At 40.7% G+C, this 27996-nt stretch overlaps 1 protein-coding gene and 1 long non-coding RNA gene across 3 annotated transcripts in view; one reads left to right on the top strand and one right to left on the bottom strand.

Moving 5' to 3' along the window:
* LOC149445821 (catenin alpha-2) overlaps positions 1-27996 on the bottom strand; it is an 845912-nt gene that overhangs the window by 809860 nt on the left and 8056 nt on the right. The gene's annotated exons all lie outside the window — the stretch shown is intronic.
* On the top strand, positions 172-27301 carry LOC149445822 (uncharacterized). The gene is made up of 3 exons (XR_016306313.1): positions 172-270; positions 4147-4224; positions 26941-27301. It is a non-coding gene; the product is annotated as an uncharacterized LOC149445822 (long non-coding RNA).

Genomic DNA, 27996 nt, shown 5'->3' with positions numbered 1-27996 from the left:
CACAAAGAATTTGCATAGAGAAGTAGGAGTGGCTTATCTAAAGTAGCGGTGGTCCAATAAGCATGAAAGGATCAGTATGGTTTAGATATAACTAGATATAACATGAATATATTAATAGCTTTTTTTTGTGCTGGGAAACAGCATACCACATAGTTTTTTTGTTTTTATTACAGATACTTATATAGCGGGTCTTGGATAACGCCCTGGAGAAAGGGCGAAACACATCAACGTATTTCCGGTTCCGGTGGATGCGTGGTGACGTCACATCCGGTGAGTGGAGCGCACGTTGGTTTGCGGCGCTCCGGAGTGACTTCCTGCTTTCCTTAAGGGGAATTCATATTATTCACTGGCAGTCCACTTCTGCAAATATGGAGTTATGTTATATAATATGAGCCTTTGGGCCTATTATGAAAGTGTGAACATACCTTTTATTATGTGAGTGCATAAAGGGCAGCTTTTTAGAATAAAGACTTTTTTTACAGTATTGCACTATTTGTGTCTTTTTATTTGCTTTTCATTGTCATCTAATCGTGGGAATTGTTCTTGGAGGATATCAAGTACAGAGTTATCTGAGAGGATATGCCCAGTTTATAAAGCTTGTTTGACTCTTTAACCATATCAGCAAAAGAGTCCATTCCATCTGGTTAGTGGGGATTTGAGCAGTAATCACGGATGGTGTGAGCACATTTTTTTTTTGAGCACTGTTTTTGGGATTGAGCACAATTTATATATATTTTTTTATATATCTTTGGGACTTTATTTGGACTTTTTTTCATTTTTTTTTTACATTAATAATTTTTGTTTGTGCTGTGGAGTGTCTATATTTATATAGCGCTGTCAATTTACACAGCGCTTTACATATATATATATATATATAGTACATTCACATCAGTCCCTAACCCTGTAAGGCCCCTAACTTACATTCATACATACCCATACTAGGGACAATTTAGACAGGAGCCAATTCACCTACCAGCATGTGTTTGGAGTGCGGGAGGAAACCAGAGTACCCGGAGGAAACCACGCAGGGACAGAGAGAACATGCAAATTCCAGGCAGGTGTTGCCATGGTTGGGATTCGAACCAACGGCCCTAGTACTGCCAGGCGGAAGTGCTAACAATATAGCCAAATAAAGCACACAAAAAAATTTAATTGAATTAAATTAAAAAATGTTATGAGACAAAAGTTACTTGGGAAACTAAGGTATCTCAAAAAGCCTTACATTTGGAAATACATTTGGAAAATCTAAAATTGTATTTTGCAATTTTTCCCATCTTTAATAACACTATGGGTCTGATTTACTAACACTCGAGAGTGCAAAATCTGGTGCAGCTCTGCATAGAAACCAATCTGCTTTCAGGGTTTTATGTCAAAGCTTAATTGAACAAGCTAAAGTTAGAAGCTTATTGGCTACCATGCACAACTGCATCAGATTTTGCACTCTCCAGTTTTAGTAAACCAACCCCTTTGTCTCCTAAACAACCTATGGCAAATCATTTACAAATGAAATAGAGATTAAAAAATATATTAATATTATTGTTGTTTTTAAATGCAAAGATGCAAAGCTTAAAGCTGAACGCCAGCTGTTATGTCCCTCACTAACACGTGAGGCCGCTGGATGTGCTGCATAAACTGTATGTAGAATATAGCACTGTGTTCTGGTGTGAGCCAAGACTTTCCTGTCTCAGCACTATAGAAAAAAAACAACGTAGAGAGAGGGCGCACCAGCCTAGCAAAGAGTATTTAATAAAAATCCATATAAAAACTACTCACAAGCATAGAAAAATACACGCATATCAAGCCACACTTCTGTGGCCAAATGGAACCATATCCCAGGCACAGGGGAGTCTCTGAGGAAGGAGGATTAACCTTCAAAACACGTCAGCCTTCAGGGCCCTGGTGTGGCTCCCCTGTGCCTGGGATATGGTTCCATTTGGCCACGGAAGTGTGGCTTGATATGCGTGTATTTTTCTATGCTTGTGAGTAGTTTTTATATGGATTTTTATTAAATACTCTGTGGATAATGCACAAGGCTGAAGCACCCTCTCTCTCTCTGTTGTTTTTTCCTAATTCTGAAGTGACATCCTCAGTTTGGGAGGGCAGCAAGGCTAAAAGTGGTTCTCCATTCAATCTGTCATGTATCAACTAGGCTTCATAATGTGTGCACAGAAGACTATTCTGTTTGTTTATGGAAGACAATAGAGCCTGTCTGAGCAATGCTCAGCCATTCATAGAAAGCAATGTATTCTTTCAATGAAGTCAAAGAGGTGGCCTTTTGATGTCACAACCTCTGCCTCAGCCAATCAGAGAAAGTTTTGTACATAGGAGTACATAACCTGTGGAATGCAAGGGTCAGGAGTATGTAACACATGGAGCACGGGGGTTTAGGAGTACATAACACACATACCACAAGGGACAGAAATACATAACTCACAGTGCAAAGCGTTCAGGTGTCAGGAGTACGTAAAATATGGTTTTCAGGGGTCTTTGAACACACAGAACACTGGGGTCATATGTACATAATGTACTGAGTATGGGGGTCAGGAGTACATAAAGTATGCAGTGCACAGGTCAGGAGTACATAATGTACGCAGTGCACAGGTGAAGAGTACATAACACACAAAGTTACCTTCTTTCACCTAGCATAAATTCTATCTTCAAGCCAAAATTCTCTCCAAGTCAAAGCTCACGGCTCCTCTGAATATGTATTCCCTCTATGATAATTCACTCTCCACTAAGCCCAAAAACTCCCGGAAGCTAAAATCACCCACAGCACACCACACCTAAGATGTGGTGGCAAGCACAGGTTGATGAAAGTGTTTCCAGATCTTCCCTCAACAATTTCAAATGACACTTTAGAACCAAAGAGGAGCCTACAACTTCTTCGGCTCTGCAATTCACTCTCCACTAAGCCCAAATACCCCCGGAAGCTAAAATCACCCATAGCACACCACATCTAAGATGCGGTGGCAAGCACAGGTTGATGAAAGTCTTTCCAGAACTTCCCTCAACAATTTCATATGACACTTTAGAACCAAAGAGGAGCCTACAACTTCTTCGGCTCTGCAATTCACTCTCCACTAAGCCCAAATACCCCCGGAAGCTAAAATCACCCAAAGCACACCACATCTAAGATGTGGTGGCAAGCACAGGTTGATGAAAGTCTTTCCAGATCTTCCCTCAACAATTTCATATGACACTTTAGAACCAAAGAGGAGCCTACAACTTCTTTGGTTCTGCAATTCATTCTCCACTAAGCCCAAATACCCCCGGAAGCTAAAATCACCCATAGCACACCACACCTAAGATGCGGTGGCAAGCACAGGTTGATGAAAGTCTTTCCAGATCTTCCCTCAACAATTTCATATGACACTTTAGAACCAAAGAGGAGCCTAGTACTTCGACTCTGCAATCACACTGCCACTCTGACCGGAGGTCTGTAGGGCTGTAAGGTAGATATGGAACCCAGCATCTGTATGAAAAAAGAAAAACAATACATGTTCTGGGGTTGGTGACCCCCATGCATGAGACTGCTAGAGATGGCTGCCATTACAGCACCTTTACCTATCTGTGCCTCCACTACTGACTTCTGAGGTCCAAAGACTACCAAAAGATTACACTGAGGTGACACTATATAAATGAATGACTACACCAAATTTGTTCACGTTTTTTTTTATTTGAATATAGTGATAATTTGAAAAGGGAACTTTATGTGTGAGTTTATTGAACTATTTGTTCTCCTCTAGAATCCCAAGAACATTTCCTGTAGCTCTGTTTAGGAAGCAGGCAGACAGACAATAGGATTCAGTATGCAACATAAGGTCCAGGAGCCGTTGGCAATGCTATGGGCTTTCAGATGTTGCTGCTTACACCAAACCATGCTGTTATAATACTGGCAAACATGAAGATGTTTTAGCTTGCAGTAATAGTCATGCAAAGACAGCCCCAGGCAGTGCTGCAGGCAGGCAGGGTCACTAGGATAGCGGTGTATCACAGAGAAGCTCATTGATAGCACAATCAATAGTGACATGAGTTTATATTGACAAGCTCATAAGTTAAAAAACTCTTATTATGGTAGAGAAAAAAGTCAAGCATGGAAATTATATTTCAAATAATCTTTCTAAGCAATTTGTGTTTTGTCGATAGGCTTTTCAGTGGACGCATTATGAATTGCTGGTTGCCGGATAGAGAGAGACGCAGATGATGAAGATTCAGATGTTCTGAGTAAGTAACTTGTAACAAGACTGTCTTAAGTGCATGTTTTCCTATTTGTTTGCCATAAAGGAAACCTGTCATAAAAGTGTTGCATTTCCTAAAAGCAGACATGACAATGTACCTGCCTTTACCCCTCAAGCTGGCCATACTAGTGGCATTATGATTGAGCAAATTAACTTTTGTTCCATTTTTGTACTAAATTTCAAAGCAGTCCAAAACATAAAATTGTGGTTTCAAACTCAGTGGAAAATTTGATTGCTTTCGACAAAATCCATGTAGTTTTTTTTTAATTTTTTAATTTGGTCTTTTAAAAAACTATGTTGAAGCTGCCAAATTTATTGCCCAGATCCAAATTCACAATCACTCAAATTCTGGTGATCAATCAAACCCATGCATAGTAAATTGATTAGTTTAGGGCAAAACATTTCAGTCGTGTTTGTGATTTTCTGTTGATCGAAGGTGGCTGAAGTTAAAGGAGAAGTACAGCCAAAGATTTTTTGGCTGTACTTCTATGGATCACAGGAGTACAGTTCGTTCTGCACTCCTGTGACCCATTGTCAGCTGACGGGGGCTTCAACCCGCTGTCAGCTAACATCACTCAGTCCAGGCTGAGGAAAGATCCCAAATTTAACCACCTTCTGTCAGGCCCATGTACATAAATGGCTGGAGGGGAGCAGTGCAGGAGCGGGTGGCCATTTATAAACGTCCTCCCGCATCCCTTGCCTGTGCGCACTCCCTGGGAGAACGCGGCACCGCAACCCAGTGCCTGCTGTGTCCGTAGGACACAGCGGAACACTGATCACTGTACGGGACCTCTGTGTGAGGTCCCGATCATTAGATCACTGATTGGCCAATCAGTGATCACATGAATAGTAGTAAGCAAAATGTCACTTGCTGACATCATTGCTTATGCTTACTATGTGTGAAATCTGTGAATGATCACAGAGGTCATATGGTATAAGACTATTCACAACAGCCTTTTACCATGTGACAAGCTGTGACCAATCACAGCTCTCACAGTATTTCTCAATGGCTGCAAGAATGCAGCCAGAGAGAAGGAGAAATGAATGTGTTTACAGCCTTTATGAGTGTAAAAGCAATCAGTGTAAAAAAAAAAATGTAAACAAAAGTTTAGAAAAATTATAATTTGTGGTTATAAACGAATTTGGTTTATTTCTTTTTTTTACTAAAAAGACAGCTGAATACATTTTGGCCAAGATGTATGAAGAAAAATTATTTATTTGCAAAATTTTATAAGAAAAACACTTTTTTCAAAATGTTTGCAGTTTTTCATTTATATAGAAAAAAAATAAAAATCCCAGTGTTAAATAAACACCACCAAAATAAAGTTTTATCGGTCTCAAAAAAGGCTAAAAAATACATATGGGTACAGTGTTGCATGACCGCGCAATTTTCATTCAAAGTGTGATAGCACTGAAAGCTGAAAATTGGCCAGGAAGGGGGTGAAAGTGTCCGGATTTGAAGTGGTTAAAGCCAGGATCCACCCCAGAGTCTGGAGTTGCACGTGGCTCAGCCTCTCAGTGGGCCGCTGAGAGTCTGAGCCAGCTGCTCCCTCCCCTTCACAGCCCAGTGCTCCAGTGAGCGCAGGGAAGTGGGGGGGGGGAAGAGCATACAGTTGTGACTGACAGTCACCGCTCTCTGCTCAGAGAGGCTGTGAGAACTCAGAGATCAGCAGTCATGTGATCGCTGAGTTCTCACACTTAGAGACTGATGTTTGATGTTACACCAGCCTTTTTCAACGTTCTCACACCAGAGGGACCCCTAAAACAACCCCAGGTCTCTGGCAACTCTTTCTGAAATCAATTCTTCTGGGGCTATTAGAAAAGTACCCTATACAATGGTAGTCAGTAGAAAGAATAAAACCCTTAGAGTGGTAGTCAGAAGGTCTCCTTTACAGATAGCTAAAAGGATCACTGGTGTCTTGTTGCTGGCTTTGCCAAAGTGTATTGGCCCTGGAACTATGCAGGCATCATCAAACAGAATGTCAATCAGGCAGGAGCCCCAATTGCAGCACAGAACTCTTAATGGATAGCAATACAAAAAATATTGAGATTGCAGTGCCCGTGCACTGATGACGTCAACAGCTGCTACTCATTGTATTATCTCCTAAACAGTGGACATTTAGGAGATATTCATTTTACCTACAGGTGAGCTTTATTATAAGTACTTAAAAGTTGCAGAGCAGACTTTACTATCCCTTTAATAGATCAAAAGGATGCAAGTAAGATAAATTAATTCTTAGGGTTTGCACATAGCTTACACCAAGTGCTTTCTAGATGTCAGAGACCATATATAACAACATAGTAACATAATAAATAAAGATGGAAAGAACCAAAGACCAAAAGCCAATTAACATTAACACTATATTATTAATAGAGACGTTAAAATGAAGTCACAGTAGCATTTGTCAATTTATCCTCATATTAGGTGCAAAAGAAAAAAAAATGACCTTGTTAATGGCAGTGAGATGAATACCTTCCACAGAAAAAGTCCAACAAACTGAAGTTGGGTTTGATGTTTCTAACATAAAAGGCCTCCAATTAACATTTAAATCCTGTTATACAGTTGGTCATCACTACATCCTTTGTCAACCCATTGCTGGTCTCCACTCCTCTCTTTGATCAATAATTACATAAAGTTGGCCACTACCACTTTCTTTGGCAAGCAATTCCAAAGGCTAATAGTCCTTACTTTGAAGACCCTATTTCTATGCGCTTAGCAAAATGTGTTACCTTTAAATCTAAACTATACATTACCAATTACCATATATATGGAAATTTTCAGTCGATTTAAACTACTTTCTACCCACTGGGAATCGCAAAAAAAGCAAAAAAGCAAGTAATCTCAAAAACTAAGCAATCAATCACCTCAACAATCTGACCACCACTGGCCTCACCTTATACACAAGTCCTCTGGTGCAACAGATGTCTTCAGGAGATAGTGACTTTAACCCCTGATGTCTTTATCCCCTAAAGATGATCATTGCACCAGACAAAAAGCATGTAGGGTGAGGCCAGTGGCATATAATGTTGTACACCTAGTGTTGATTCCTGGTGTGGTGTTTTTTTCCTGTATTACCTTTTAACTTTTAATAAATCATGCATTTTAGCATTATACTGTATTGTTTTTTGTTCTTTCTCCTATCCATTATTACTCTGAGGTGCTGGCTTTGGATAATCAGTGAAGGACTGTGGAGAAGGTGATATCCAAAATGCCCCCCCCCCAATTGGATAATTTATGCCCAGTTGATCTCTAATCATTTGGAGATCATTGTTGTTTTGTAAAGGAAGGATGTTAATGCATGCTGTAGAATGGGTTTACTGTCCTGTGTCCATTCTCTGTCCCCAGGGTAACTGTCCCTCCTGCCCACCCCTTGTCCTGGCTCTAAGCGAACTGGCACACTTGTCTGTGAGGTGGTTTGGGATTCTTACACATGGGCTTTCATCATTTTGAAGATTTTACATTTGGACTTTTATGTATTTCTCTTTGAAATTTAAGTCTTTGTTATGCATAAGTGAATTATATGTTATGGGACTACTATTTCACCATTTATTTGATGCACATTGTTCATTATGATATAATATGACTTCATTTTATTTTTTTACTCATATTTTTGTATTGATCACCAAAGAGATATTGGTTTTGCGCACCTTTTAGATTAACAATTTTAATGAAGTTAGAATACAAAATGGCTTGTGTGGCAAATATATATATATATATACATACACACATTGCTCAAAAAATTAAAGGAACACTTTTTAATCAGAATATAGCATCAACTCAACTAAACTCCTGGGATATTTATCTGGTCAGTTAAGTAGCAGTAAGGGTTGCTAATGGGCGACAATTATACGATCCCCAAAACAGGAAAGATTTTACAGGTGGAGGCCTCTGACTTTTTTTTCCCTACTCATCTTTTCTGACTGTTTTCACTATTGGTAGCATGAGGCGATACCTGGACCCTGCAGAGTTTGCACAGGCAGTCCAACTCCTCCAGGATGGCACATCAATACGTGCCATTGCCAGAAGGTTTTCTGTGTCTCCTAGCACAGTCTCAAGATCATGGAGGAGATTCCAGGAGACAGGCAGTTACTCTAGGAGAGCTGGGCAAGGCAGTAGACGGTCCTTAACCCATCGGCAGGACTGGTGTCTGCTCCTTTATGCAAGAAGGAACAGGATGAGCACTGCCAGAGCCCTACAAAATGACCTCCAGCAGGCCACTGGTTTGAATTTGTCTGACCAAACAATCAGAAACAGACTTCATGAGGGTGGCCTGAGGGCCCGATGCCCTCTAGTGGGCCCCGTGCTCACTGCCTGTCCACATAGATCTTGATTGGCATTTACCATTTAACACCAGAATTGGCAGGTCTGGTCTGGGGAGGCATATCCATGGAGGGATGCACAGACCTCTATAGGCTAGACAATGGCACCCTGACTGCCATTAGGTATTGGGATGAAATCCTTGGACACATTGTCAGACCCTACGGTGATGCAGTGGGTCCTGGGTTCCTCCTGTTGCACAACAATGCCTGGCTGGTTTCATGTGGCGAGAGTATGCAGGCAGTTCCTGGAGGATGAAGGAATTGATACCATTGAATGGCCCCCATACCTGCCTGACCTAAATCCAATAGAACACCTCTGGGATATCATGTTTCAGTCAACCCGACGCCACCAGGTTGCACCTCAGACGGTCCAGGAGCTCAGTGATACTGTGGTCCAGATCTCGGAGGAAATACATCAGGACACCATCCGTCGTCTCATTAGGAGCATTCCCCGACATTGTCAGGCATGCATACAAGCACATGGGGGCCATACAAACTACTGAGTACCATTTTGAGTTGCTGCAATGATATTTCAGCAAACTAGCGTGCTGCATCATTTTTTCACTTTGATTTTCGGGGTGTGTTTGAATTCAGTCCTCTATAGGTTGATCATTTTCATTTCCATCAAACGATGGGGCATCCTTACGTTCCTAACACATTACCCAGTCCATATCAGTATAGATATCCAGCATGCTGTTTTTCCCTATTAGGATCTGATGTGTTTTCAAAGTGTTCCTTTAACTTTTTTTTTGAGCAGCGTGTGTGTGTATATATATATATATATATATATATATATATATACACACACACATACATATACTATATACAATATATATATATATATATATATATATAATTTTTTTTCAGGGCTTAACCCTGAATAGGATAAATAATGAATAATATACTACCTGGAAAAAAAATCCTTTTTTTAAGGCAAAATACACTCAAACGCTGAAATGAAACATACTGCACTATAGTGCCTTCAAATAATTGTGCTATAAGAAGTAAAAAAAAACCCCAGTAAATCAGTAGCTTCAGTTTGAAATGGAAAGGTAGTTTTAATAACATTAAAATACAAAATGGCTTGTGTGGAAATTGTACTGTATGCGCTATATTATTTTTTTTTACAAAAGTAGAATTCCCTTTAAGGCTTAAGTCTGACCAACATAAATAATAAATAGTTTACTAGCTGAAAAAAAAATTCTAACTTTTATAATACGATTAAATGCTAAAATTAAAGGTATTGCAGCACCTTCCAATAAATGTGCAATAAGCATTAAAAAAAAAAATCAGCAGCTTCAGTTTGAAATGGAAAAGTAATTTTAATAACATTAAAATACAAAATGGCTTGTGCAGCAATTGTCTAAATTATGCATTTTTTTTCAACAAAAGTAGAATTCCCTTTTAAAGCTTAACCCTGACCAGGATAAATAATAAATGATATATTACCTGAAAAAAATACTATATATTTTCTTTAGAAGAATAGAAGCAAATACTAAAATTAAAGATACTGTAGTACCTTCCATAAGCATCTTTTATCAGGCAGTGAAAGAGAACACTTTCCTAGCGGGTAACAACTCAGGATATCCATATTTTGTCATCAAAAACATATTAGAAGCAATGATACTTTTTAGCAGTAGAGCAAATCCCCCTTCGTAGCCCTGGCATGAATAAAGCATAATGTTTGCGGAAAAATGTTCAGTCAACCTCAGTGTGCATCGAGCTGCTAAAAACCAAAAAATCCCATAGGATTATGCTTTTTCATTTAATTTTTTTTTTAAATGTGAAGAAGACTATCTAACCATACACACGCTAACAGAGAAGAAAAAAAAAAGTAACACCTCGGTCCCCCTGAGAAGCAAATTGCCACATTATGAGAAATCAAAGCTCAGCCCTGACGACCTTCTCACATGTGTTAATGGATGAAGCCTGTCCTTCACTATTAGCATGAACTGTTTTCTGAAGGTTACTGTGGCGCACTTTGATATTTAAAGTTTGCCTAGCTGAGTGACACTAACAACTTTTGTGCCCCGCAGCCACAAACTGTCACTATTGTCAGCATTGTTCTCAGGGCGCAATCTAGTTAGAATTTGGCGTATGGACAGGAAAAAAAAAAAAAGGAAAGAAAGCAAATGGTGAGTGAGCAATAGGCTTAAAACCTCTGTCCTCACAAAGAATATTTAGATCATTTTTTATATTGTACAAAATTACCAACCTATATAATTATAGCAATGATAAAAAAAACTATTGTGATTAAAGGATACAGGGGATAGAAATGTTAGGAAGGCAATGACATGGTGGTGAAGCTATCCAACATATTTCAGTACAAATTACTACTTGCTGACCGATAAACGTCCTGTTGGCAAGTGGTTATTACAAGACCATCGTCATGATGCTTTTTTGGGTTTTTTTTTCAGCTGTTTTGTAAAAATGATCCAGGCGATGTTACAGCCACCCAATCACGTTTACAGCACTGTGAATACGATTAAATGCTAAAATGAAAGGTATTGCAGCACTTTCCAATAAATGTGCAATAAACATTAAAAAAAAAATCAGCAGCTTCAGTTTGAAATGGAAAAGTAATTTTAATAACATTAAAATACAAAATGGCTTGTGCAGCAATTGTCTACATTATATATTTTTTTTTCAACAAAAGTAGAATTCCCTTTTAAAGCTTAACCCTGACCAGGATAAATAATAAATAATATACTACCTGAAAAAAAACGGCCAATAAACAGCACTGTGAAGGGCTGCCTCCCCCTCTCATTGCCTAGGGTGGTTCCTGGGCTCTCCTCTTCCTTAGGGTAGCCCAAGACAGCTTCCCACAGAGGAGATGGAGGAACATCTATTCCCCCATCTCTGTGATGAATGATCCCAGAAACGATGATGATTTCAGTTTCAGAACTGTGCCTGGTTAGTTGCTTTGGAGGGCAGGTCAGACATCAGGGGTAGTTTGACATCAAGCAGGATAAAAAAGAAACATTAACATGTGTACTATTGTTTCTTGGCCCTACTATGGGTACACACAACAATTAATGCATGCATACCTGTATAGCACAGTGTCTATGTGGTTAGCACCTCTGCCTAGCAGCGCTAGGGCTGTGGGTTTGAATCCCAGCCACAGCGCTACCTGCATGCAGTTTGCATAGTATCCCTGTGCCTGCGTGGGTTTCCTCCCACACTCTAAAGACATGCTGGTAGGTTAATGGGTTTCTGTCTAAATTGGCTCTAATATGTGTGAATGTGAATTAGGGACCTTAGACTGTATATATACTCAGTGCTCAGCATAAATGAGTACACCCCAACAGATTTGTCAGAAAACCTTTCTTCTTTCAGAATCAACAGTTTCTATTGGACACTATACTACAAAATACTCCCACAAAAACGGACCATTGATTGCAAACAAGATTTGTTCATTGGCAAACGCAAATCAGTATTTCTCCTAACAAATTCATTCAAGACCATGTTGCAATAATAAATACACCCCAATCAAAGTCTTATGCAGGCCATAGACGGGTCAAAAACCGGCCGATTTTTCTTAAAAAAAACCAAAAAATCGGTCGTTCAAGCGGCCGACGTTACCAGCAACGGTAAAAAAAATCGGCCGATTTTCATCCCGTCTACAGCCGACAAAAAGTGTCCCTGCAGAGAGCTCCGCTATTTCTTTGACAGTTCCTTGACATTTATAGCGGTTGCAACAATGTATCTATTTGTATCCATTTAGGATACAGATGTTTTTATTCAGAAACAAATAAATACATTGTTGCAACCGCTATAAATGTCAAGGAACTGTCGAAGAAATAGCGGAGCTCTCTGCAGGGACACTTTTTGCCGGACTGGAATTCCTCTTCTTCTTCATCCTCTTCTTCATCCTCTTCTTCTTCTTCATCCTCTTCTTCTTCCTCTTCTTCATCCTCTTCTTCTTCTTATTCTTCTTCTTCCTCCTCTTCTTCTTCATCCTCTTCTTCTTCCTCTTCTTCTTCTTCTTCTTCATCCTCTTCTTCTTCTTCTTCTCCATCCTCTTCTTCTTCTGCTTCTTCATCCTCTTCTTCTTCTGCCTCTTCATCCTCTTCTTCTTCTGCCTCTTCTGCTTCTTCATCCTCTTCTTCTTCTTCTTCATCCTCTTCTTCTTCTTCTTCATCCTCTTCTTCTTCTTCCTCTTCTTCTTCTTCCTCTTCATCTTCATCCTCTTCTTCTTTTTTTCTTCTTCTTTTTGTCTTCCTCTTGCAGGTCACTGCTCATGCGCAGATTTTTTTATCGGTAAAAGATCGGCCGATTTGCCCATCATTGCCGCGAAAAGCGGCCGATCGGCAAAATCAGCCGATTTTTTTCCAACTTTACCGATAAAAAAATCTGCCAAAATACCGAAAAACGGCCGAACATTTAGCCCACTAACGATCCGAAAATCGGCCGATTTTATTTACGGCCGAAAAATCGGCCGATTTTCGACCCATCTATGGCCTGCATTAGGAGCAAAGCTAAATTTTAGACAACGAAATCCTGATTAACAAGAATTCAACTACAGGTGAGTCTAATTATTCATAAAACAGATGTCCAGCAGACAGTCGATTATAAAAGGGGGTTACTTAACAAAGATAACCACTTCCCATTTCTTGCTGTCAGCAATAGTACCACATGGAAGAGAAATGTCACAAGGCCTGAGAAAGAAAATAATTTCTTTACACAAGAAAGGTGAAGGCTACAAGAAGCTCAGCAAAGCTTTCCTTATCAGACAGAATATTGTAGCAAAAGTGATAAAAAAATGTAAGAAAGATGGGACTGCAACCATCTCACAGAGATGTCCAGGCCATTGACAGAGAAGATGCTACTGTGCCCTTGGTCATCACGCACTTTTCCAACATGACAATGATCCAAAACACACATCTAAGGCCACTGTTGTATTTCTGAAAAACAGGGTGAAAGTGATTCAGTAGCCAAGTATGTCTTCTGATCTGAACCCAATTGAACAATTATGGGGAATTCTGAAGGGACAAGTTGAGCATCACTCTCCAGCATCCAGGCTCTAAAAGAGGTAATTTTAAAAGAATGGAAAAAGATCGATGTTGCAATATGTCGCCAACTTGTTCATTCCATGCCTAGAAAACTTGGTGCTGTCCTTACAAATCATGGAGGTCATACAAAATACTAGATGGAGGAGTTTTTGTTGTGGGATGTATTCATTTCATCAACTAATTTGAGTAAAACTGAAGATTTTGTAATCTAAGTTATATCGTTAACCTTACTTTTATGTAACAAGCTAAACAATGTTCTATAAAACCCAGTTTTGTTTAAATTTTGGAAATCGTTCTTGTGTTCATTGACATATTGATTAAAATCTTACTTTTCAAAAGGGGTTTAGTCATGTATGCTGAGCACTGTATATATATATATATATATATATATATATATATACCTATAATAAATATATGGTATTGCTGTGAATGTCAGGAGTAGAAAAATGTATTTATTTATTAGTGGGGGATCATGGTAATATCAAGAAATATACATCTAAATTTGTAAAAAAATTATTAGAAGACAACCGTTAACATGTAGACAATTTATCCTGAAAAAAAAATATAAAGCTATAAATTTACCTGGATACACATAGTAGTTTTGATAATATGTACGGTTTTACAAACACATGCCAAAGTTACAAAACTAGGTTCAATCACTAAGACTTCTTTTAGCTTTAACCTTTAGGCATTAATTTGTGGGTGTTGTGCTTAATTGAAGTCCACTGAATCCTATAAGAGGAAACTACTGGCAGAATTATTAGTAGAGTCAATAAAGTAGATCTAGGCATCAGATATATACTGATCAGCCATAACATTAAGATCACTGACAGATAACGTGAATAACATTGATTATCTCGTTACAATGGCAAGTGAAAGTGGGTGAGTTGGGTTTGAAATTAGTCAACAAGGGGGCGTGTCCAAGATGGCGACCGGAGCGGCCGCATAATCCGGAGCTCCGTCGCCGACCTATACAATCCACCGCCATCCGTGCTGCTGCGGACCACGGCGGAGCGGCTGGATCCTTGGGTGCTTCCCCTGTGCCTGGGAGAGAAGCCCCGGGGGATATCTCCGCCATCTGTGGCGGTGGATGCGCGCGGCCTAGCGCGGCCGCATGGTCCGTGACTCCGGAGGTTTCTGCCTGCATCCGCTACCATCCGGGCGGCGGCGGATCCCCCTGAGACATTGGTGACATCCTCTGCATCCCCTGGACCTGGGGAAGAGACGGCGCAGCATATTGCCGTTCCCTGTGGCTGCGACCTACTGCATCCGGACCGGACCTCCTCCCCCTCACATCCGAGCTACGGTGAGTGCAGGAGGTTGGTAGACACTGACCATCCTATCCCCTTTGACGTCTCGGGAGACGGGGCTCCCGCCCACCACTCCAGGGACCCCGTTCCTCTGTGATTGAGGCCTTTGCTGGGCCCAGAAACCCACTGAGGCCTATATACTGCCCTGGAGGGGTGCATGGGCCGACTATATTTGCCCTGGAGGATTCTTGGGCCATCATGAGGGATTCTCTGTATGCCGTCCACCAAAAAAAAGAAGGGACAAGCTCAAAAGTCCCTCACTACATATCTACTTAAAACACACGAGATTTGCAACATGTCTCTAGGTGACGCAGAACGAGCATCCCCATCCGAACCCATGCGGGATATCACAGCTCCTTCATTAACTCTGGTCAGTGAAGATGCACAGCAACTTACAAAGGGTGACCTGGAATCTTGCTTGGAAACCATGTACACCAAATTGGCCGCCAAATTCCAATCAGAATTACACAAAAGCACTAATGTTCTCTCTCAGGAAATAGCCACATTGGGCTCTAGAACCGATCGCTTGGAAACTAAACATGATGAACTTAGCCTAGCCTATGGGGACCTTTCCAGAGAACATGATCATCTACAAACGGCCTTTTTACAATTGCAGGCACAGGTTGAAGACCTTGATAATCGCAACCGCAGAAATAATCTGCGAGTCAGGGGAATTCCGGAATCTGTTTCTGATCTCTCACAAACCGTTACCAAGCTATTCAAATCTCTCCTTCCGGATCGCAGCCCCGGATCCTTTACCTATGATCGCATCCATAGAGCCCTGCGCCCTAAACCCCCTAGTGATAAACCGCCTAGGGACATTGTTCTGTGTCTAAAGGATTTCCTGACCAAAGAAGACATACTCAGAGCTGTTCGCAACACTCCAACGATCTCCTTTGAAGGCTCGGTTTTACAAATTTTTCCAGATGTTTCTCCAGCTACATTGGAGAAGCGCAGGAAAATGAAGGAGGTTACAACGGCTCTTTTTTCAGCTCGTATCCGTTATAAATGGGGCTTCCCTTTTAAGTTGATAGTTCCACATAATGGGAGCACATATATTGCTACATCCCTTCCTGAGGGCAGAGAGATCCTGATCAAGTTGGGCCTGGCGGATGCCCCATCGCCTCGGCGTCCCCCCTCTACACCTCGTGTCTCTCCTATCTGGCACACTCCATCTCCACGGAGGGAAAGGAGGAGGGCCCGACAAGAACTGGGCTGATGGGACCATGCCTTCCTGCCTATTATTACTTGCATCGATGATCCTGGTCAGCGGTTTCCCTTGATTGGGATAGGAGGCAACCCACGGGGTGTCTATTGTTCAGCACCCCCTACACCTTGGGGATATATATATGTGTTTTTGTGGACGCTGTTGAGCTGTTTCTGTGTTTATATAGACTATATATGCTTTCTCGTTGATAACTGGATGTGTTTAAGTCTAACAAGGGTCTTCGGGCCCTCTGAATATCGCCCACTGATTCATGGCCTCACAACTCTTGGACACGTTACCCCACCCTGCCTCCTGACATGACCGGAGGAATCACCGCCCGATTATGGGGTGACGGCTCCATTTTTCATGTGTTATGGAGACAGGGTTTGGGCCCGATTGGCCCTTTGATGTTGAAATTTTTTGTTTTTTCAGGTACAGCTAATTGCATACCTGATCCATGTCTCTCAGTTACTCTTTTCATTGTCGCAGCTATCATTGCTTCACTTTTACTGTTTTTTGTCTTTTTTTTCCTTAAAAATTTCGTACATGATGTTGGCTTGATGCCGGTGTGTGGACGTCACGACCCCCATTTTGGGGTCTGGATGTCCCCCAGACTCGTAATGCTACCCGTAAATCTATTTGTTATGGACTTGAAGGTCCTTACACCTAGCCAAATAATTTGAGTATATGTCTTGTCAATGTGTATTTTTTTGCTGATGGTAATAATTTTTGCATATTATGGCAATTCAATGTATCTCGCATAATGTCCAGGGTTTCAACTCGCCAAACAAGCGCAAAACAGCCTTTCTCCAGTATAGGCGATTAGGGGCTAAAATTATTTTATTGCAGGAAACACATTTTGCAGCCGCAAAACACCCGACATATTTTCACAAATCCTATAGACAAGGGTATTATACTTTACACTCCTCCAAGAGTAGAGGGGTGGCCATTTTTCTGCATAATTCAATCCCCTTTGAGGTTCAACATGTGTACCGTGATCCAGACAGTAGGTTTATTATTCTTAAGGGCACCCTTTCAGGCCGAGAACTTACAATAGCAAATGTCTACGCACCGAATTCGGCACAAGCTACCTTTTTCTCAAAATTTTTTGATGTTCTTGATAGATTTCTGTCACCCCATCTATTGGTGGGTGGTGATTTCAACCTGGTAGCAAATCCTCTTTTGGACCGTAGCTCACTCTTGCACTCTTCCCACGCCTTCCCAAAATCACTTACTAAAAGACTAGAGGCCTTCCAGTTAGTAGATGCCTGGAGGGCGCATAATGTAGGAGCTAGAGAATATTCATTTTATTCTCACCCACATGACTCTTATGCTAGATTAGACTATATTTATTGCACCCCTATTTTATTAGCAAACTCTAGGATAGCGAACATCCACTTGAGTCCTTGGTCGGATCACAATATTATAGCCTTGTCTATCACATGTATGGGACTTGCACCCACTCCCTTCTCATGGAGACTCAATGATTCTATGCTTACGGATAGAGATGAGCGAATTTCTCAAAAATTCGATTCGGCTGATTCGGCGAATTCCAGTATGAAATTCGATTCGATGCGAATTAATTCGCTACGAAGTTAACTTATTAAAAGGGTTTCTAGGCTTCAGAGAGCCTTTAAATTAGTGCAGAACACTGTACCTTTAATTTAAATGCCCTTGGAGATGAGGAAGGAGAAGGAGAAGGAGAAGGATGAGAAGAAGGAGAAGGAGAAGGATGAGAAGAAGGAGAAGGATGAGAAGAAGGAGAAGGAGAAGGATGAGAAGAAGGAGAAGGATGAGAAGAAGGAGAAGGAGAAGGATGAGAAGAAGGAGAAGGATGAGAAGAAGGAGAAGGATGAGAAGAAGGAGAAGGAGAAGGATGAGAAGAAGGAGAAGGATGAGAAGAAGGAGAAGGATGAGAAGAAGGATGAGAAGAAGGAGAAGGATGAGAAGAAGGAGAAGGATGAGAAGAAGGATAAGGAGAAGGATGAGAAGAAGGAGAAGGATGAGAAGAAGGAGAAGGATGAGAAGAAGGAGAAGGATGAGAAGAAGGAGAAGGAGAAGGATGAGAAGAAGGAGAAGGAGAAGGATGAGAAGAAGGAGAAGGAGAAGGAGAAGGAGAAGGAGAAGGAGAAGGAGAAGGATGAGAAGAAGGAGAAGGATGAGAAGAAGGAGAAGGATGAGAAGAAAGAGAAGGAGAAGGATGAGAAGAAGGAGAAGGAGAAGGATGAGAAGATGGAGAAGGAGAAGGATGAGAAGAAGGAGAAGGATGAGAAGAAGGAGAAGGATGAGAAGAAGGATGAGAAGAAGGATGAGAAGAAAGAGAAGGATGAGAAGAAGGACAGTTCTGTGACAGTTTCTGTCTATTTCTGACAGTTCTGGGACATTCACTCCATACAGCGGTTGAAACCGCTGTATGGAGGGAATGTCATAGAACTGTCAAGAAATAGACTATTTCTGACAGTTCTGGGACATTCACTCCATACAGCGGTTGAAACATTGTATCTATTTGTTTCCATAAATGGTTTGTTTCCATAAATGGACCCAGTTCTGGGACATTCACTCCATACAGCGGTTTCAACCGCTGTATGGAGGGAATGTCATAGAACTGTCAGAAATAGACTATTTCTAACAGTTCTGGGACATTCCTTCCATACAGCGGTTGAAACATTGTATCTATTTGTTTCCATAAATGGATCCATTTATGGAAACAAATAGATACAATGTTTCAACCGCTGTATGGAAGGAATGTCCCAGAACTGTCAGAAATAGTCTATTTCTGACAGTTCTGGGACATTCACTCCATACAGCGGTTTCCGGCAAAAAGTGTATGTGCAGAGTTCCTCTATTCTGCAGATACACTTAGAGGAGCTCTGCAGATACACTTAGAGGAGCTCTGCACATACACTTTTTGCCGGCTTGGAATTATTCTTATTTTCATCCTACTTCTTCTTCTTCTTCTTCATCCTCATCCTCTTCTTCTTCTTCTGAGGATGAGGATGAAGAAGAAGAAGAAGTAGGATGAAAATAAGATTAATTCCAAGCCGGCAAAAAGTGTATGTGCAGAGCTCCTCTAAGTGTATCTGCAGAGCTCCTCTAAGTGTATCTGCAGAATAGAGGAACTCTGCACATACACTTTTTTCCGGCTTGGAATTATTCTTATTTTCATCCTACTTCTTCTTCTTCTTCTTCTTCATCCTCATCCTCAGAAGAAGAGGATGAGGATGAAGAAGAAGAAGAAGAAGAAGTAGGATGAAAATAAGAATAATTCCAAGCCGGCAAAAAGTGTATGTGCAGAGTTCCTCTATTTCTGACAGTTCTCTGACAGCTTCTTCACATGTACAGCGGTTGAAACATCTGTATCCTAAATGGAAACTAATAGATACAATGTTTCAACCGCTAAACATGTGTTCCTTCTGTCAGAGAACTGTCAGAAATAGCGGAGCTCACTGCAGGGACACTTTTGCCGGCTGATCGGGAAATATTCGATTCGCGCACCCGAAGTAGGCAAAATTTCGGATTCAACGCGAATCGAATATTTCCTGAAATTCGACTCGAATTCCGGTTCGCCTGGTTCGATTCGCTCATCTCTACTTACGGATGTTGACTCCCGCCATGAAGTAGCTGCATCTATTTTGGAATATTTTCAATCTAATTCGACTCCTGATATTTCTCCAGCCACATTATGGGTAGCCCATAAGGCGGTCCTACGAGGCCGCCTTATTTCTATGGCTTCATCCAGAAATAGAAAACAATGGCAGCAAATTCTGCTTCTTACCCGAGAGTTGGAAGCACATTACCGAAGTCATATTGCTAACCCATCTCTTCTTAATAAACAGTTACTATCTCAAAAGCGCTTAGAATTGAATACTCTGCTATCCCAAAAAACTGAAAAAGCTCTCCGCTGGTCAAAAGCCACATTTTTGTTACATAGCAACTCGGCTTCCACTATGTTTGCAAGGAAACTGAATCACTCCATGCGCCCCCCACATATTTATAAATTGCGTACTAACTCGGGTGCTATTTCATCTCTGCCTCAGGAGGTTTTGGGCATTTTTGAAAACTTTTATTCTAACCTATTAGCCCCTCCACGGTCGGACTCTGTTTCACCAGCAGCCTCGTGGCTAGATTCTATACCCATCCCTGCTCTCACACCTTCCCAAGTTGCTTCTCTTAATGCCCCCTGCACTCTGGAGGAGATAACTCGTGCAATTAGCACCCTGAAAAGCTCTACTGCGCCAGGTCCAGACGGGTTCACTGCTAGTTATTACAAACATTTTGCCTCTACTTTGGCTCCCTATCTGATAGCTTTATTTAATGATGTTTTGCAGGGGGATACACGCCTTATATGACTCTCCGAAGACAAGAATACGGCTCCCTGGCTGCAATTCAGACTTTTTCACATTGGGTAGAGGTACCCGTCAGGGCTGTCCCCTTTCACCCCTTTTATTTGCACTGGTGTTGGAACCCTTGGCAGTAGCGATCAGATCACACCCGGATATTTCAGGCTACCCATTGTTAGTCTCACAATTTAAAATGAGCATGTATGCTGATGATGTTATGCTTTTTCTTACTAACCCGTTGACTTCATTGCCTAATTTATGTGTCATACTGAATGATTTTGCTATAACGTCAGGTCTTACTGTTAATTTTACCAAATCGGTAGTTATGCCGATTAATATTCCTGATTCCCTAAGTGCATCTCTCCGCAGCTCCTTTCCATTCCGCTGGTCTACAGACCGGATATCCTATTTACTGTAGGTATTAAATTTCAGCGGACCATTAATAATTTTATCTGGGGTAATAAGCGTGCACGTTTTGCCTCAGCGATTTTATACCACTCACAACGGACTGGAGGCCTCGGTCTTCCCAATTTTTGGATATATTATCTTTCGGCTCGTTTTGCGCAGCTATCACAGTGGGCAACTATTAACTCTCAGATCCCATGGGTCAAATTTGAATCTCAGTCCATACGCCCATTCTACTTACCGAGCATCTTGTGGTCCAGGGTCTCTCCACGTTCACTTACCTTTTATAACTCCATAGTGACCCATTCAATGACACTTTGGTCCACATACAAATTTAAATTAAATTTGGTCTCTCCTATTCCCCCCGGTATTTCATTTTTTGGTGATCCAACTTTTACACCAGCTTTTTCTTCTCCTCAACTGTTTCGTTGGTGGTATGATCAATCTCTTATCAGATTATCTGATTTTCAAAGAGGAGGATCTTACATTACCTTTGATATGCTACGCGCGCTTTTTGATATTCCCCTTCGTGAGTACCATCGTTACCGACAGATTAGACACTTTTTTGAATCACATTCTGGCCTTACACCGTCTTCTCTGGTTTCCTTTTTTGAACGTACCAGCCGTGACTCTCCCAGGGGTAGGGGTCTTATTTCCAATTTTTATCACCAATCTTTACTTTGTCTTTTTCATTCTCCTAGATTGTAAGCTTGAAAGAGCAGGGCCCTCGATCCCCTCATGTTTTGCATTGTATTGGTATTGTTCTGTCACATGTTCTGTCCCCCTTTGTAATGTACAGCGCTGAGCGAACTATTGGCGCTTTATAAATACTGTATAATAATAATAATAATAATACGCCTCCGTTGTACCGACAGAGGTGGGAGGAGGATAGTGGTACCACTTTTTCGGATGAGGATTGGGATTCCATGGTGGACAATATCTGTAAAAGCTCTCGATCTCTTTCGGTTCGTGAAACGGCCCTTAAGGTTTTAACTAGATGGTATTATACCCCATCAAGACTACATAGATTGTACCCACAAACGTCCCCTCTATGTTTTCGAGGCTGTGGTTTTACAGGCACTTTGGTGCATATATTTTGGGATTGCCCGTCCATATCTTTGATTTGGCGCAGGATATCCGAGGTGGCCACCTCACTGGCGGGTACCCCAGTATGCTTATCTATTCAAACTTGCCTATTGGGGGCTCATATCCCAGGGGTCCCTGATGCCATTATGAGATTGATACATACTATTTGTATTGCCACTTTATGGTCTATTGCCTTACACTGGAGATCCAGTGCTGTACCTTTGGCCTCCATCCTGCACAGAATTGATGCTGTAATGCTCATGGAACGCATTCATTATACTTTGCTGGATAAGATGCACTTATTTGATAAAAAATGGGAGTCATGGAGGGATTATAGACATTTATTGCATGATTGATAACATTTTCAGTGAACAATGACTGACAGATGCTGTTGACAGACGTATTATTCAATTTCTCTTATCATTAACGTATTTCATGTACTTGCAATCTACTTTTCTTCTGTTTCTTCTCTTCATTATTATGATATCTTTTTCTGAATTGTACTTTTCCAAAGTGCCTTGTTTTTGCTGTTAATATTTGAAAATGTGCTGTTATTTTATTGTCTACTTATACTCAATAAAATTGTTTGTAAACAAAAAGAAATTAGTCAACAAATGAACATGTTGTCCCTGAAGTTGATGTGTTGAAAGCAGAAAAAATGAGCATCACAGTTTGTTCTGTATGGAACTGTGTAGCTGCAGACCGGACGGTCATGCTGACCCATGTCTGCAGCAAAAAGCAGCTACAATGGGCACAAGAGCATCAAAACTGGATCACGGAGCAATGGAAGAAGGTGACCTGCTCTGCAGAATCACTTTTTCTTTTACACCATGTGGAACGCCTTGTGCATGTGTGTCGCTTACCTGAGATGGCACCAGGATGTAGTATGGGAAGAAGGCAAGTCAGCGGAGGCAGTGTGATGCTTTGGGCAATGTTCAGAGACATACCACCTAAATAAACATTGTTGCTGACCCAGTAGTACAGTATACCCCATCATGGAAACGGTATTCCCTGAGGGCAGTGGCCTCTTTCAGCAGGATAATGCACCCTACCACACTGCAAAAATGGTTCAATATTTTTTTTATAGGAAATAGTTAGTTTGAGGTGTTGACTTGATCTCCAAATTCTCCAGATCTCAATCCATCAAGCATCTTTGAGATGTGCTGGATAAACAAGTCCATTAGGACGCCTCCTTGCAACCTACAGGATTTAAAGATGCTGTTTCTGAGTGCTTGGTGCCAGATATCACAGCATACATGCATACTGTAGGTCTAGTGCCACGATGGGTCAGGTCGATTTTGGTGGCAAAAGGGGGACCTACTCAATATTCTTTTTTTGTTTACCAACCACTTTATTGAGGCGAAAAATGCAGTTACAGGTAATGACAAAGAAGTCATAGACAATCTTGAAGTGCACATTGAGATTGTATAGTAACATTCTCTGTCCATAATACAAAAACCAACAAAACAAAGAAAAAATAAGTACAGGGCCACCGCCCAACCTGACTGTGTCTCCAATAATAGACAAGATTACACATACCAAAATGACCTTATATTATAATACAAAATGATTACTGGAATATCCGTGGCAGATTCAACGATTAACTTTAAAGCTTCCTGAGAATGTCACAGTTCACATGACGGAGTGCCCACAAGTTAATAAGCTGACCTAGGATTCCCATTTATGTTCGAAAATATGCATAGTGTTCATAATAGTATGGTGGTCTCTTTCCATTAATTTTAGAGCCTCCATGCATTGTAGCACCTGAGACCAGGAAACAGGTGAACGCCAATTCAGGACAATAGCCCAATGAATGGTACTACTGAGGAAGTCACGTGACCATGATAATATGTGTGTTAGAGGGGGCCAGGGCATCAGGAAGCTGGAACCGGAAGTTATGTGGCCCGGCTGCTTATGACTTATGCCTTTAAAGTTTTATCCAATGTGAGTGCAATTTAGTTTTTAAATAAACCATGTATATTTGAACTAACTACACTATGGAGACATCCCTTTGTATGGGAGTACACCGAAGAAACATGGATCGCACATTTAAAGGGCCAGGCTACTAAGAATTAAAAGAACACCATAGAGTGGACCTAGGACGTGACATCGGAGAAAGGGGAGTCCGTATTTAGGAGAGGAGCAGACCTCACAAGTGCTCATGACCTGTAAGTGGACAGGTCTATGAGTGGAGGTGCATGCAAAAAAGACAAACAGAGGGCACACAGGTCTAGTGCATTACCTTTAAAAATTGGTTTATTGTATAAAAAGTGATATACTGACAAAGGAATAAAAGTCAAAGGCACATTATAAGAAGTACAGCAAGGTCCAATTTCCATAGAAGGTGTCTTGTCGGGGACTATAGACCTCCAAATGGTTAACGCATTTCGAGGCCGATACCGGAGCCTCAGAGCCGATACCGGAGCCTCAGAGCCGATACCAACATATTCTGTATCCTCTCTAAAAAGAACTATTTCTAAGAGGTGGATCCTGAGCTACTCCACTGGTGGGCGGGGATGGCAAATATGTTAATTTTTGTTTTGGGTGGGGCCTAAGAGCCTGCTAATGTACATGGTTTGCAGGAATCATGGGTTGATTAGTATAATACAGTATATTGTCATATAAATAGTATGATGCAGCACAACGCATACAAGAGTAGTAACCGTATGGTCAGACTCCAAAAGTAAATATTTTTTATCAGTCTTGTTAAAATCAAGTTAGATAACCTCAACACAGTAGTATAATGCTGCCAAAGAAGCTGCCATAAAAATCTAAACCGCACATTCGATAAAGTGGTAAAGATGGGTGAATACTGTAAATCTGGTAAATCTGGTAGGTTAATTGGCTCCTGTCTAAATTGTCCTAGTTCCATCCCTGGCCATGTGGGATCTCCTGCATGGTAGGGGTTGGGGAAAGAACTGGCAACCTACTCTGTATACATAATTGCTAAAAGAATTAATGGAAAAAGTTTCTTACGAGTGACGGTCCATGCAATCGCCAAGGATCAGATACAACTGAATGGATAGATAGATAGTGTTGTATATGGTTGCAGATTATACTGTTTTTGCACTCTATAATTGCAGGGAGGGCCAAAATCACATGTATGGCATATTAATGAACGGTACAAAATAAAGTGTGCACCAATCTTTGACAAGGAGGCGATACCTTTGGTAGCTCAGCAAAAAATAGACACACTGAGTATGTCAGAGTCAATTGCATTGCATTAGTGGTTTGAGTACCTTGCACCTTTAAAAGATATTGAGGTGAGTACCCCTGCCATGAAAGCCCCTAAAGCAGGTCTCAGGTACCAAGGAATAGAATCTGTGCAATTTAGTGGGAGTGTAATACCATCTAGTGTGTAATTTGACTACAGTCTCTTTAACTGCCATGTACAGTATATTTAGTGCTGAGAAAACTGCTGGCGCTATAAAAATCCTGTTTTATAATCAAAATCAAAATTCAGACAACATTTTTGGCATTCAGAGATTTGGATTTAGATCAATATCTGAATAACAATAGTAACAAATTTCAACGAATCTGAAATAAACTATAATGAAGTGAAGTATCTGAATTAAAAGCATATTGTAATAAATACAGTAATGCATAAAAGTGAAATAAGATAACAATTCCTACTTAGGCTGCTTTATAGAATAGAAATGAAAAATAAGGAATAGAATTAAATAGAATATAATAAAACAAAATGCAATAAAATATAAAAGAATAGATTGTAAAGCTGACCATAATATGAAAGAATAGAATAGAAAAGAATAAAATAGAAAAGCATAGAATAGAAGAGATTAGAATAGAGTAAAACAGAACAGAATAGAAAAAAATAGATTAGAATAAAATCGAATAAAAAAGAATGAATATAGCCATCTTTCGAAATTCAAATTCTGAATTTCAAAATTCAGATTTTAAATCGATCTGAAAATAACGAAAATACAAAACGAATCCGAATATACAAATTGAATTCCGAAAACGAATCATTCTAATATAATGAATATGACAATCAGCAGAAAATTGAGACTTACTCTATTTTAGCTAGGTCATCATAATGTTATGGCTGATCAGTGTATTATTCCATGGCCATTGCATGCACCCTGTGTAATGTGTCAATGTAATATTTATTACCTTTCTCAGAGATCACAGTACTCCTGCAGACAATGACTTCATCTGCTTTTCTCTCCAGAAGGATGGAACCATCTTTATTCTGGCGTTTTTCAGGGTCTGCATTTACTGTATTGCCTGGGACAAAATGCCTTTTTTTTACTTAGTAATCTTGCAAATTAGACACTTTCTGCCCCTTCAAATCTACCTTAACCTCTTGGCGCCGCCCAAACGCAAACGTGCAGCCTCCCAGCGTTTGGGCCTAGACGCCGAGCAGCCGTACATTTGCGTTCTATTAAAAAAAAACATGTGCTGAGAGCACGCTCCCTGCACACATGTCCGATGCTCACGGAAAGGTCCCGATCTCCTCTTTCGATCGGGACCTGTCCCAATCATGTGACCACTGTGACGGCGTGTCACGGCTGTCACATGACCCTAAACCCCGCCCCGCCTCCCGGTTTCTGAAACCCTTAAAGGGCCAGGAGGCGCCGGCGCCAAGGGGTTAATTTCTCCACTGTATCTGTAGAAAGAGTCATGGTGGTCACTCAGGATGGACTTTAAACATGTCTGCCTTTGTTCACCTCCATTAAGCGGTGAGACCCATGAGCAGTAGACTACCTTACTGGGGGGTACTTCTCTACATCTATAGTTTAGAGGTCACCCTCACAGTTACCATGACTGCAAGGAAGCAACATTTTTGTCAGTTTTAGCAAATCATAGCTAGCTGTCGACTGAAACGGAAAATTAAATTAAACATTAAATCACAAAACAGCTCATATCAATTTTTAAACAAAATTAGTTTTTCTTTAATACACCAAGGTCTTAAAGCACTAAAATATTTACATATTCTGCAAAATTCCCTTATAGTAGTAATTTATATTTTCACTCTATTTTTCCATGGAACCATCACTGCAGAACTTTCGAAGCCTGACACCAAATCTCGAGGGATCACACGCCTGTATGATATGCTCCAGATAACATTGTGGAGGATGGTGAAACATCCAGAGATAAAGTTAACCATTTGAAAATAAGGATCATATTCTTCTGAATTATTTCATTTACTTTCGGAGTTCTGCGGTTTCTGTTGGCGCAGTAGTGAAGAGATTGGAAAGTTCAGCGATGTCAGCCCTCGGAATATGTTCAGCAGCCTCTGAAGTCAGAGACAAATTAATACCCTGCTGTGCGGAACATTTCTTTGGTCCTGCCGCAAATACATTACTGAATAATTCTCAAAACCTGCCCGCCGCCAGATGAATTGGTCACATTTTGCACTGAAACATTATAGGCTTTTTTTTTCCTTGATGAATGCTGTAATTTTTCCAAGTGGAAGACTGTCATTGAAGCTCCAGAAACATGTTTGCCATTATTTCTCATATATTTTGCTATAATCTAGCATTATGTGCGGGGGTCTAACTATAAATGATCAGCCCTTATAACAAAATCAATGAAGCACGTTGGCTTTCTGACTTCCTAAGCGTAATGCAAATCAAAAAACTCATTTTGAAAAAAATGAGATAAGTCTAGTACATGCACCATGGACCTTGTGCTATTTATAAGCCATGAATCCTTAATGAGGGGCACCTGGTACTAAGACTCCTTCCATGCATCTCTGGACTGTTGCAAGCAAAGCCTACATCACCACCTGAAAGTAAGCCTGTTCGGAGAAAACTACGAGGGCTACCATTCCTGACCTTCTTCTACAAAGGTTAACTGACCAGCTGTGTTGCTAACCCTTAAAGTAGATTTAAGCGATAACCAGAGGACATCTTAACCACTTCAAGTCCGGACACTTTTACCCCCTTCCTGTCCAGGGCAATTTTCAGCTTTCAGAGCTATCACACTTTGAATGACAATTGCGCGGTCATGCAACACTGTACCCATATGAATTTTTTACCATTTTTTTGAGACAGATAAAGCTTTATTTTGGTGGTATTTATTCACCGCTGGGATTTTTATTTTTTTTACTATGTA

The sequence above is a fragment of the Staurois parvus genome, unplaced genomic scaffold, assembly GCF_062004578.1.
Source record: "Staurois parvus isolate SC_StPar_1 unplaced genomic scaffold, SC_StPar_1.0 ptg000708l, whole genome shotgun sequence".
NCBI classification, from domain to species: domain Eukaryota; kingdom Metazoa; phylum Chordata; class Amphibia; order Anura; family Ranidae; genus Staurois; species Staurois parvus.
The sequence above is the reverse complement of the archived record's forward strand: the minus strand, read 5'-3'. Positions and strand labels throughout refer to the sequence as shown.